At 42.7% G+C, this 13510-nt stretch overlaps 1 pseudogene; it reads right to left on the bottom strand.

The window, feature by feature from the left end:
- Positions 1-6719: 6719 nt before the first annotated feature.
- The window catches only part of LOC132872878 (class I histocompatibility antigen, Gogo-B*0103 alpha chain-like), an 83513-nt pseudogene continuing 76722 nt past the window's right edge, over positions 6720-13510 (bottom strand).

Consider the following 13510-nt stretch of genomic DNA (forward strand, 5'->3'; position numbering starts at 1 on the left):
GTTATAATGACCAAATACAATGAAAAGTATTTTTCCAGTCTCACCTGTGAAAGGTAATCCCATGTGATCTCGTTTGGACGGTAAACCTGTTGGTACAGTTAAACGCAGCACATGAATGAGGCATCTTTATTCTCGCTACTGTCTAGACGCTATACCAGAGACGGCTGAAGAATCTCCATTTTGCCCCATCCAATATGGCGGCGAGGATGACGTATGATTCTACGCAGAAGGCGGCGTCTATGTTTATATGTCTATGCCTGTCTCTCACGTTTTGTTGACTGTTCGTTGTCACAAAGTAAGCAATACAAGTACTGTATGGAAACTTATTTGTTTTGTTTGAAATATATTTATAGTGAATTTTTTTTTTGCCATCAACATTCATTGCATCCTTTTTCTGTTACTATTTTAAGGTTCCATTTCAGGATACTCATTCACCATTGTTCACGAGATTGACAGGCATTTGGGTTCTGGGTAAGTATAGATCAATCTGATTTTTTAGAAATTAATATTTAATGACAATTTCATCATTTATATGTCTGCCATTCATTTAGGATGCCATTTGAGGGGATTTTGTCATAGATATTCAGGGGTCATAAGTCATGATTCAGCAAGTACAGTAAGTGCACAATGCATTTATGTGCCTATTTATCTGGCTTTCCCAATGTTTTTCCAGTTAGTAGTCTTTGTAATGCTTTCATGTACATGAAACATCTATTCTATCATCTATTACCTAATCTTCATCTATTCTATCTATTCTAACATCTATTAAAAATATTTGAAGCTGTCATTTAAAAGTGAGTGTAAACTTGTTCATGTCTCACCTCTCTGCATCTCCCTCTTTATGAAATCCTGCTCCTCTGAAGGGTCTTCTGGCGTACATAGATGTTCATAGGATCGTCAGTGTATGAGAGCGTTTGTTCAAGTCAAGTGAGTAAACATAATACACCTCACTACAGTATAAAAGTGTGATGACCCTGAGGTTGTTTTGAACATTTATTAACTTGTATGTACCTGACCTTAAATTGTCTTAATGTCTTCCTTTTCCTTTCTGTCCGTGTACGTGTGTGTGTGATTGGCTGCAGGTGGGATGATTACGAGAGTGACTGTGTCAGTGTGTAGGTGAGTCCAAGTAGCAGATTGGACTGAAGACTGCAGATAAGGTCGGTTCCTCCCAGCTTCTGGGGGCTCTCTTCCAACCATGCCCCATTGTGTGCGAGAAGCATTTTAAATAAATCATTGACTGCATAGTTACTGTGCACTTGTTGGTGTTTTTTGGGGGCGGGGAATTCTTGCTTTAAATGTTGCACCATTTCCCCTTGGCCAGGATGTAACAACCGTAAAAAAAAAAAAAAAGTACATTGCTTCACGGAAAACATACTTAAACAAGTGCAATGAGAGATAGCAACCTGGCCCCAACCGGTGTGTTTGGCTCCCCGTAAAGACGACACACACACACACACACACACACACACACACACACACACACACTGCAGGGGGACAGACAGACAGACCAACAGACGGGGTCATTGCAATACCTGGCCAAACCTTCTCCGGGGGGGCAGGTTACTAGTCGTTTGTACTCCGGTAATTATGAGCCTGTCGAAGTCTTAATATTGGCCTGCCTAAGTCAAAAATGCCCGGCCCGTTTTTTTGTCCCAGTCCAGCCCTGGTTGACGTCAACTAACGGCCCAGAGAGCAAAACACTCGCTTAGCAAAAAAGAAAAGCATGCTTTCAGGGAAAGTTTTAACGCAGTTGACAGACAGGCTAACCACTGGAGTTATTGTACAGTAAGAAAACTAAATTAAAGCCGCAAGCGGCCTCGACGGGCCCTCGCGCCAGCGGCCAAGGGGGGCGGGGGCATGCGTCCCCGCGAAATACCTTCCACAGCTTCTTCGGGAAGAGACATTACTCCCTCAATGGCGACAAAGAACTGAATTGGACACATGGCAACGATAGGGTCTCGCACTGTACGGTGCTCGGGCCCTAATAATAATAGCGCCCTAATAAGGGTCTTGTAAAGAGTTTGCTTGCCAAGTTTGACAAATCAGAAGCTGCAATATCATTTTTGCCATAACCAGCACCCCCAGGGGCGAAAGTGCACAAAATTAGGCGTACATGTCAGGTGAGCTATGAAGAGTTTGCGTATGAAGTTTGATGACAATTGAGTAAATAGAAGATGAGATATAGATTTTTGAAGAATAAAATTTTTGGTTTTTCCCATGTCAGTAGGTGGCGCTATGCTGTTCATGAGCGATTATGAGTTGGAAAAATAAGTGTCTACAACAGCAACGCACTATCACAAGGTAGTGGTGTGAAGGAAAAGCATTATGGAATTATTTACCAAAAACCCGTTTTGGAGCAATTGCGTCGGCCAAAAACAGCGCCCCCCATGGACGAAAATTCCCAAAATGTGGTATACATGACATGGGAGGTAGGAAGAGGGTGGCCGTGAAGTTTGACCAAATTTGAGGAAAGACTGGAATTTTTGCCCAAAAATAGCGCCCCCAGTGGCGAAATATCACAGAAAGTGGGTAACATGTCAGAAGCCCAATGAGTGATCTGCGTGTGAAGTATGAGCAGTTTTGAGCAAGTAGAAGATTTGTTATGAATTTTTAAGCATGTAAAATGTTGCATTGAAAATTGATTGACGTATAACTTCTGAACGGTTTATGCTACGTGAAACCTATTTAGTATCTTTTGTCAGCCATGTCTGTAGATGATGTGTATCAATTTTGGTGACATTCCTGTGAACGGTCTAGGAGGAGTTGCGCCGTCTTCGTGGCCATGCATTTCGCACAAAAGTGAAATTACCTCACTTCCTGTTGGGCGTGGCTAATGCATTGGCATTACATTTTTGTCCGGCTTAGTGAGATACATATGCATACCAAATGGCATGCCACTACTACAAACTACATGGCAACCAGGCACCTTAATGCGGGAGGCCAAAATCACAACGAGTTAGGGGGCGCTATAGAGGCCCTGAGGCCCGCCTGGATCTGGGCTTCTGGTGCTCACTAGCGGTGGCAGTCTAAGGAAAAGGAGCCAAATTTCGTGCGTTGTCGACCATGGCAAGCGCCCCAATAAGGGTCTTGTAAAGAGTTTGCTTGGCAAGTTTGACAAATCAGAAGCTGCAATATCATTTCTGCCATAACCAGCACCCCCAGGGGCGAAAGTGCACAAAATTTGGCATAGACGTCAGGTGAGCTATGAAGAGTTTGGTAATGAAGTTTGATGACAATTGAGTAAATAGAAGATGAGATATAGATTTTTGAAGAATAAATTTTTTGGTTTTTCCCATGTCAGTAGGTGGCGCTATGCTGTACATGAGCGACTATGAGTTGGAAAAATAAGTGTCTACAACAGCAACGTACTATCACAAGGAAGTGGTGTGAAGGAAAAGCATTATGGAATTATTTACCAAAAACCCGTTTTGGAGCAATTGCGTCGGCCAAAAACAGCGCCCCCCATGGACGAAAATTTCCAAAACGTGGTATACATGACATGTGAGGTAGTAAGAGGGTGGCCGTGAAGTTTGACCAAAATTGAGGAAAGATTGGATTTTTTGCCCAAAAATAGCGCCCCCAATGGCGAAATATCACAGAAATTGGGTAACATGTCAGAAGCCCAATGAGTGATTTGCGTGTGAAGTATGAGCAGTTTTGAGCAATCAGAAGATTTGTTATGAATTTTTAAGCATGTAAAATTTTGCATCGAAAATTGATTGACGTATAACTTCTGAACGGTTTATCCGTCGTGAAACGTATTTAGTAACTTTTGTCAGCCATGTCTGTAGATGATGTGTATCAATTTTGGTGACATTCCTATGAACGGTCAAGGAGGAGTTGCGCCGTCTTCGTGGCCATGCATTTCGCACAAAAGTGAAATTACCTCACTTCCTGTTGGGCGTGGCTAATGCATTGGCATTACATTTTTGTCCGGCTTAGTGAGATACATATGCGTACCAAATTGCATGCCACTACTACAAACTATATGGCAACCAGGCACCTTAATGCGGGAGGCCAAAATCACAACGACTTAGGGGGCGCTATGGAGGCCCTGAGCCCCGGCCAAGTTTGGGCTTCTGGTTCTGAGTAGCGGTGGCAATTCTCGGAACTGGTGCCAAATTTCGTGCGTTTTCGCCCATGGCAAGCGCCCCGAAAATGGCCCAACAGCGGAGAAAAATAAAGAAGAAGACGGAAGAAGAAGAAGAAGAAGACGGAAGAATAATAATAGTGAACTCTTACAAGAACAATAGGGCCTTCGCCCATAGGGCTCGGGCCCTAATAAACCCAAACCCGCAGGTATGTGAGAAAATGAATTTGATGTTTCTGTATCATAAACGGTACCACTGGGGGGCGTTAACTTTTATTTCCGTGACAAATCTGAACAAAGCTCTTTCAGGTCGTTTAAAGCCACTTTGAATGTTAAAGCTGATTAAACTGCCTTAAAGCTTGCGCGCTCGTCACACAAGAACAAAGCAGACCGCCATTTCCTGTTCTACCACTCTGTATAAACTCTGGAGCTCATTGGCTGGTCAGAGTGAAGCCACCTGGCCGCCATCTTACCACTCCCATCGCCGAGCGGAACTGGCCTTTAGACCAGGGGTTCCCAAACTTTTCCATGCCAAGGCCCCCCAAACAGCACGAGCTTCTGGCCGGGGACCCCCTTTGCAAACCCACAGACAATGCTACAAAATATGTAAAGAAACATCAACTTTTAGAATGTTTTCTCTTACTTTTATTCAATAGTCAATAATTGTTACATTTGTTTAGCATAAGAATATTATTAACTAACGTTTTCAACACAAATATTTTCGCACTGAACAATAAACTGTATAACCTCCTGTAGTACCTGATTCAACTCGTTATCCATCCTTTTTGCGACCAGTGCCTCGTGATGGAGCGTGCAGTGTGTGACCACTACATGCAGGGCCTTCTGCTTAATGAGAGCGGTCACTCCACTGATCTTCCCGGTCATTGCCGCGGCTCCGTCCGAACACACCCCCACACAACGGGTCCAGTCCAATCCGTTAGACTCGATGTAATCGTCCAAAACTTGAAAAATGTCTTTCCCAGTAGTTCTTCTTTCAAGTGCTTTACAAAATAGTATTTCCTCCACAAATCTTTCCTGTGAAATAAATCTGATGTACACAAGCAGTTGGGCCTCATTGGATAAATCTGTGCTCTCATCCAGCTGAAGTGCGAAGTATTCGCTGGCTCTCACCTGCTCCAACAGCTGAGCAGATACGTCTTGAGCCATGTCACCAATCCGTCGGCTCACGGTGTTATCAGAGAGCGGGACAGCATCGTTTTTTTTTTTTTTTGCTTTTTTGCAGCATCCTCACCAAGCAATTCTCGGACAATCAGTGCGTTTACATGCACATCCAAATCGAGCTGCTGTCGGTAATCGAGCAAAGGGTCCCAGCAGGGGTGCCAGTGAAATCCAATCCTACATGCACACAAGGGAATCGAGCTATTGTGTGAGGTGCATTGTGCACCCGAGCCACAGGTGGCGCTACACGCCCCATCGTGTTGGTACATTTCCGGTTGTTGTCATGAAGAAGAGCTATTCAAGAGTATAAACAAAGTTATCAGTTCCGTGTTCACAAGAAGTGTTTGTAGTTTGTATGTATGAACAGAAGTGTTCCTAATAAAATGGGCAGCTAAAGTGAAGTTGATCTGAAGTGTCATGCCGACCGAGGCTGTTTTTTTTTTTTTTTTCTTCGACCGAGGCTGTTGTGTTTTCCGCTTGTGGTCTCGTCACTCGTCACTTCCGGAAGGGGCAGCGCTGAAGTAAGTAGCTCGACTACGTAGCTCGATAGGGTTTACATGCACTAAGTAGCTCGGCTACAATCGCATAATCTAGGTCGCGTAGCTCGATTACGAGAAATCCAGTTCGGTTCAATTTCAGCCGAGCTAAGGTGTTTCCATGCCATTTAGAACTTCAATTTCAGTCGAGCAACAGCAGAAATTCGATTTTCTCTATGTGCATGTAAACGCACTGAATGTCTTTGGTGGCTGGTAAAATCAAATCTTCTCCAATTGAGTGAGGTTTTTTAGCACGAGCAGTGTGGTACGAGGCTAAAAATGATGCCTTCAGGGCCGCTCGGGGACAGTACCGTAGCTTGCTGGGTGAATGCAGCAGATTGCCTGACCAAATGCTCTTCTTTGCGTCTGAAGAAATCTACTGTTTCTTCGGCATCTGTCGGATGTTTTTGTACCAAGTGACGCTGAAGTTTCGAAGGTTTTAAGCACTCGTTTGACAGGGTCTCCAGACAGAGGACGCATTTCGGGCAATCATGGCCATTTTTCTGTAAGGCTGTAAAGCCATACTTAATGTATGCTGCCTCATATTTTCGGATTTTAGTTGGCCAGGACTTCTTAGGGTTTTTTCGCAGCAGTGTCCTCCACGGCAGGGCTGTTGGTTTGTTCCTTCGGTCTCTTCTTCAAAAACCTGTCCATTTTGCGCTAGCAATACGCTAGCTTGAGGAGCAAAGCAGCTTGATAAATGGCGCAAACCGCAACATCACAGGCAATCGGAGAGATGAGCATGGCAAACAACGTTTCGATATGATGTATTATTCATAATTATATTTTATAATAATGATTAAAAACTAATTACAATATATTTAATAATTATTTTTAAAGTGTCTATATTTTATCGCAATTTTTTTTATCGTCCCTTCAACTTTCTGAGGCCCCCCTAGCGCCCCCTGGCGGCCCCCACTTTGAAAACCACTGCTTTAGACTACTGGAAGCGACACAAAACTGGACAAGTTATTTATGTAGCTGGTGATAAAAATCAGAAAAGTACCTGCATATGCAGCAGTGAACTGTACAAATCGTCAGGTCAAAGGCTGTGGGCGGATATTTCACCTGTGAGTATTGATGGCTAGTGTGTGATCATTTCCACACGTGTGTGCACAGCACCGTTTGCGTGGGGCCCCTACAGGAAGAGCGAAAAAAACTCATCGTTTTCTGTTTTTGTCGAAAATCTGACACTGTTATCATGTCAACCCCTCACGGCTCTCACCTGTACTCCCTGGTAAAGAAATCCATAATTTCCATACCAAACCCATAGTAATATTTCATGCATAATAAAAATGTATCAGATCTTACCGTAATATATGCACTGGTTTATTTCTGTACATCCATATGTACTGTTAACACTCAATTAAACAACAGTCAGTGTTTTCTTAACCCTATAGCAGTTCAACAAAATTTAGTGTCTCTTCTCACATAATCCAATAATTTGGGGTTCACTTGGCACATTGTTCAGCAATGCTCCTGATTGTATGAACATATTGCACTTCTATCCAACTTTACATGTTCATGGGTTATCTCTAATTTACAGCATAAGTCACTGTTCATCTTGGTCTGCAGGAGTGCAGTTAGAGTATCTGCATCCATGTTCTTTCTGCAGTCAGTGTGGATCTTCCTCACCTGGGAGAACACCCTCTCACAATCAGCACTGCTGTGTGGGAGACGCCGCAATGCTGGCATCACTTTTTTCATGGTGGGGAATCTTACTTCTCCCATGGCTGTTTTCATCTTTAAGCTGTTAACCCACACCATGTCGAGTCTGATCCTGTTCCCCTGAGAGTCCACCAACTTGAGCTGTGAGTCTTCCATCAGTTGAAAGTCCTCAAACTCTTCCTTTAGCTCCTCCAAATCAACATGAGGAGTGAATTTGTTGGCCAGTGATGCAACTGAAATAAAATACGAAACAATATAGTCATGATAGTAATATAAAATACTATAATAGATTTTGAATAAAAATGTTCTTGTTTAAATGTGGTTAATTGTTAGAATTTGAACTAGATCATATATTTTAATGTTTAGAAATCTAATATATCCTAATAGCATTTTCTGGTTTGCATTCTTCACATGCATTTGAGATTTCATGTTCCCTCACGTCGTAAATTCCAGAGGCAAACACTTTCACGTCTCTACAACAAATTGTGCAGTTGACATACTCAGCACCCATTTTGGAAGCGATAATTATTCCATTGAATGTTTCTGTCCATTCAGGAAGAAAGCGACCTCCAGTTTTAGATGTTTTGAGTTTTTTCTTCGGTGGTGCCGACCTCTTGACCTGTCTATCGTTACGCTACATGTGCTGTTATTTCCCGGTCGGTGTGCAGAAAAATCACAATTGCTCATGCTCAGACATTCGGAATGGCTTGTTGGTACTAGCGGAAGTACTGGTTGAGTAATTCTAAATGTAGAAAATGGCGGCTCCCATGCATTTTCCTATTTCATGATGATTTTTTTGATGGTAATAAATCAAAATAATTTTAAGGTGAAAATGTAGAAAAATCCATAGTTGAATACCACTACGCCCGTACCATTTTTAAAATGCCAAAATCCGTAGGGAATACGGGAAATCCGTAGGGGTTGACATGTATGTGTTATTTGGGATGAACACTGTGACTGTGTCAGATTTTCATTGGAAATGTGCGAGCTCGAGCTCAACAGCTCAAAGTCCAAATAAATAAAATAATAAAAAAAGAACGGAGTAAATTAGCCTCAGGAGCCTAAATGAAAGAAGGAGCAGAGCCTGAGGCAGAAATGGCAGTGAGGGATGCAAATAAAAAGATGTTGTTCGAGTTTGGTCAGTAGTTATTTTCATTTCCTGAAGGCTAAGCACAATTGACTATGGCCCACTTTACACGGGGACGGTATAAAACAAAAACGCAAAAGTCCGTTTTCGTTCTCACTTTTTTCCACGTCTACACGACCGTTTTCAAGGAGGAAATCTGCGTCTATACGGTGACGCATAAATGTCTCCGCTATGTCTGCACGCATGCGCAACATCTTCCGTCTTGTCTGATCTGCACATCTGCGCCGCTGTTCTGTCAAGTTATCCTACCAAGCCTACTACGCATGCGCGAAATCCAGGAGGGTAGGAAAATTTAACAGTAGTTTTGTCCCACCGATCAGCTGGGCTGATAGAAAATCGGTGAGAATTTCACACATTTGCCGATTTTTATGTTTTATGCGTATTGGTCGAGTCTTTGGCCGAGTCAAATAATTTGTAATGACTTGTTTTGAATAATAAAACGGTCTGTATGAGAACTTGCTAGGATAACTTTACAGAACACCGGTCCGGCTGAGGTACTGTAGTGCTCGAGGGAGGAGCAGGAGCAAACCGAAACTCTTTTAATCTGCCTTTATTAAGTAACACTCACTCTTGTTTCGGTGAAGAAGAGAAAAGGCAGTGTCCATCTCAGCAAAATAAACCCGTTCGGCTGCTAGTTTTGTTTTCAGTCTCGGGTTTATGGTTTCACGAGCGGCTTGAATAGGCGGCGCGCGCGTGCACGCACACGCGTGTGCGCGTAACTTGGCGACACCAAACTGAGGAGCTCCAGCCGAGCGGGTGAGCAGGAAAACACATCTACTGCATTAAAACACAGAGCAGCTTGAAGGTCCGTTGGATCGATGTAATCAGACATGCTCTTACTTTTTTACTTACTTTCTTACTTCCCGGGCTGGCATGTACAGTATATGACATATGTATGACGTAAACGCATACCCGACGTGAGCAGATCCGAGCAGAGTTTCGTGTATTGGGTAGTTTAGACGGATATGCAACGGGGGCCGTTTTTAACTTATCCACTCTGGAAGGCGTTTTCAATTTTATCCGTTTTTCAGCCTCGGAAACGCCGTCCCCGTGTAGACGAAAGGCACTTCTGATAAAATATTTAGTCGTTTTTACCCGACAGCGTCCTCGTGTAAACGGGCCCTATATAGATCATCTACACATCACACCCACTTGCACTAATTGACAAAATGGGTGTGATTGATTGAGCTACACGATTTTAGTTTAAATTGAGTGCGAGTATACTGATAAGTACTCTTGGGTCAGGGTTGATCATGTTTCCCGGTCAACAGCTTATTTCCCGGAGGGCGTCCGATCTACAATTCCCTGTACAAAGTGAACGGGAGCCGTTTACAGTGCTGAGCGTAAATGAGTGCACCCCCTTTGAAAAGTAACATTTTAAACAATTTCCAAAATGTTGACAAGACAAAGTTTAATACAACATCTGTTTAACTTATAATGTGAAAGTAAGGTTAATAATATAACTTAGATTACACATTTTTCAGTTTTACTCAAATTAGGGTGGTGCAAAAATGAGTACACCCCACAACAAAAACTACTACATCTAGTACTTTGTATGGCCGCCATGATTTTTAATGACGGCACCAAGTCTTCTAGGCATGGAATGAACAAGTTGGCGACATTTTGCAACATCGATCTTTTTCCATTCTTCAACAATGACCTCTTTTAGTGACTGGATGCTGGATGGAGAGTGATGCTCAACTCATCTCTTCAGAATTCCCCATAGGTGTTCGATTGGGTTCAGATCAGGAGACATACTTGGCCACTGAATCACTTTCACCCTGTTCTTCTTCAGAAATCCAACAGTGGCCTTAGATGTGTGTTTAGTCATGTTGGAAAAGTGCACGACGACCAAGAGCACGGAGTGATGGTAGCATCTTCTCTTTCAGTATAGAGCAATACGTCTGTGAATTCATGATGCCATCAATGAAATGCAGCTCCCCGACACCAGCAGCACTCATGCAGCCCCACATAAGGACACTGCCACCACCATGTTTCACTGTAGGCACCAGGCACTTTTTCTTTGTATTCCTCACCTTTGCGATGCCATACAGTTTTGAAGCCATCAGTTCCAAAAACATTTATCTTGGTCTCATCACTCCAGAGTATAGAGTCCCAGTAGTCTTCATCTTTTGTCAGCATGGGCCCTGGCAAACTCTAGGTGGGCTTTTTTGTGCCTGGGCTTTAGGAGAGGCTTCTTTCGTGGACGGCATCCATGCATGCCATTCCTCTGCAGCGTACGCCGTATTGTCACGGGAAATAGTCACCACAGTTTGGCTTTCTACTTCTTTAGATAACTGCAGTGAACTTGCATGCTGATTTTCTTCAGCCCTTCTCATCAGAAGACACTCCTGTCGAGGTGTTAACTTCCGTGGACGACCCGGATGTCTCTGTGAGATGGTTGCAGTTCCATCTTTCTTAAATTTTTGTACCACTTTTGTGACAGTATTCCGATTGATAAGTAAAGCTTTGCTGATCTTGTAGCCTTCACCTTTGTGGTGGAAAGAAATTATTTTCTTTGGGGAATTCTGAAGAGATAAGTTGAGCGTCACTCTCCATCCAGCATCCAGTCACTAAAAGAGGTCGTTGTTGAAGAATGGAAAAAGATTGATGTTGCAAAATGTCACCAACTTGTTCATTCCATGCCTAGAAGACTTGGTGCTGTCATTAAAAATCATGGAGGCCATACAAAGTACTAGATGTAGTAGTTTTTGTTGTGGGGTGTACTCATTTTTGCACCACACTAATTTGAGTAAAACTGAAAAATGTGTAATTTAAGTTATATTATTAACCTTACTTTCACGTTATAAGTTAAACAGATGTTATATTAAACTTTGTCTTGTCAACATTTTGGAAATTGTTTGTTTAAAATGTTACTTTTCAAAGGGGGTGCACTCATTTACGCTCAGCACTGTATCATGTTTATATTTCACTGACAGTTGACTGGGAAATATGACATAAATTGGGAAATATGCCAACCCTGACTTAAACTCTCTTTCAAAATGCATTTGAGGGACAATACACTTTTTTTCTTCTCAGTTGTCTAAAATGACGGTGAATTCTGTGACCAGTAAATACTGTTAAGACACGACTGTGAGAATGAAGTGAAAATGGCAAATAACATGAGAAAATAATCCTGTTTCAACAACTGTCCTAAAGAGAAAGGAAGTATTGTACAGCCTGTGTGTCGGTTTTAGTGTGTGTGTGTGTGTTTAGTCAAGCTGGAAAGTCTGCACACCCCTCTCACCTTCATGTTTTATTACGTTACAATAGATTGAGTTCATTCTTTGTCACACAATTCTACACAAATGGCCCACAATGACAGTGAAAGCAAGTTTTTAGACATTTGTGCTAATTTATTAATCAAAATGTAAAATATCATATGTACACAAGTTTGCACACCCTTTGATATGACACCCAAAAGTGAGCTGAGTAGGGCTGTAACGATACACCCAACTCACGATTCGATTCGTATCACGATTTTTGACCCACGATTCGATACACCCACGATTTTTTTAAAATGTTTTTTTAAAGTAGTAAATTTGACTTATTAACATTTACTTACTTACATAAACTATTTAATAACATAATTCAGACCACTGCAGAGAATGAGTAATATGTATGCAAAAATGAACAAATGTATATCCAAAGATTGTTTTATTTCTCAAAATAATACAGTTGAGCCAGAAGCTGGTTATGGTTTTTTCGGTTCTGAAAAAGTCATTTTTCCAAATCGTGTAAATCCGTTAAGATTTTTTTTTTTGGGGGGGGGGGGGGGGGGGGTATAGGGGTGGCTCTCTCACTGTCTCACTCTCATAGGGCCAATGATTTTCTGTGATCGCGGAAAACAGATGAAAATTACGGAATTTTTATAGTGAAACATTGCTTGCGCGTCAAAGTGTAACTGCCGCAGAACGCTTCTGCGTAACTGCCGCTAACGCCCAAGCAGACATGCCTTTCCGGTCAAGGCAGCTTTGTCGGTGATTGTGATTGGCTTGTGGCACATCTAGCCAGCCAGTGAGCTGCTTGTTTACAGATTCGCTCCCTGCGTCGCAACCAGAATGGCGACCGCTTAAAAGAAACGAATGCTCTGGTGGCCAAGGACGCCATATGGTTGCCAGTGGCGAGTGTGGACGTTGCGTGACTTGCAGAAGATTGTCGCAGGTCGGCGAAAAAACGACTTACTAATAGATATAAAAAATAAAAGTAATTTAAGTAAGTTTAAAATGTAATTTAAATAAAAAGTAAAGTATTCATAAATTGAAGTTTGGAAGCACCTCTGTTTTTGGGCTGAGAAGTTTGAAAGGGTGTACCGCGATTCTGCCTTCTTGTATCTCGACACGGATCGTGGCTCTGCGTATTTCGATTTCGATACGCATATTGTTACAGCCCTAGAGCTGAGGTGCATTTTGTTTCCACTGATACTGCTTGAGATGTTTCTGCAACTTAATTGGAGTCCACCTGTGGTAAATTCAATTGATTGGACATGATTGGGGATTGCCAACACCTGCCTATATAAGGTCCCACAGTTGGCAATGCATGTAAGGGCAAACTCCAAGCCATGGGGTCAAAGGAATTATCTGCAGACCTCAGAAACAGGATTATGTCAAGGCATAGATCTGGAGAAGGGTACCGAAAAAATTGCTGCAGCTTTACAGGTCCCAAAGAGCACAGTGGCCACCATCATTTGTAAACAGAGGAAGTTTGGAACCACCAAAAATCTTCCTAGACCTGGCCACCCGGCCAAACTGAGCAATCGGGGAAGACGAGCCTTGGCCAGGGAGGTGAGCAGGAACCCGAGAGTCACTCTGACAGAGCTCCAGTGCAGGGCCGCTGACAGCTTTGGCTGGGCCCGGGACAAAATGCTCTGAACGGGCCCCCCCGAAC

Source organism: Neoarius graeffei, chromosome 24 (genome assembly GCF_027579695.1).
Source record: "Neoarius graeffei isolate fNeoGra1 chromosome 24, fNeoGra1.pri, whole genome shotgun sequence".
NCBI classification, from domain to species: Eukaryota; Metazoa; Chordata; class Actinopteri; order Siluriformes; family Ariidae; genus Neoarius; species Neoarius graeffei.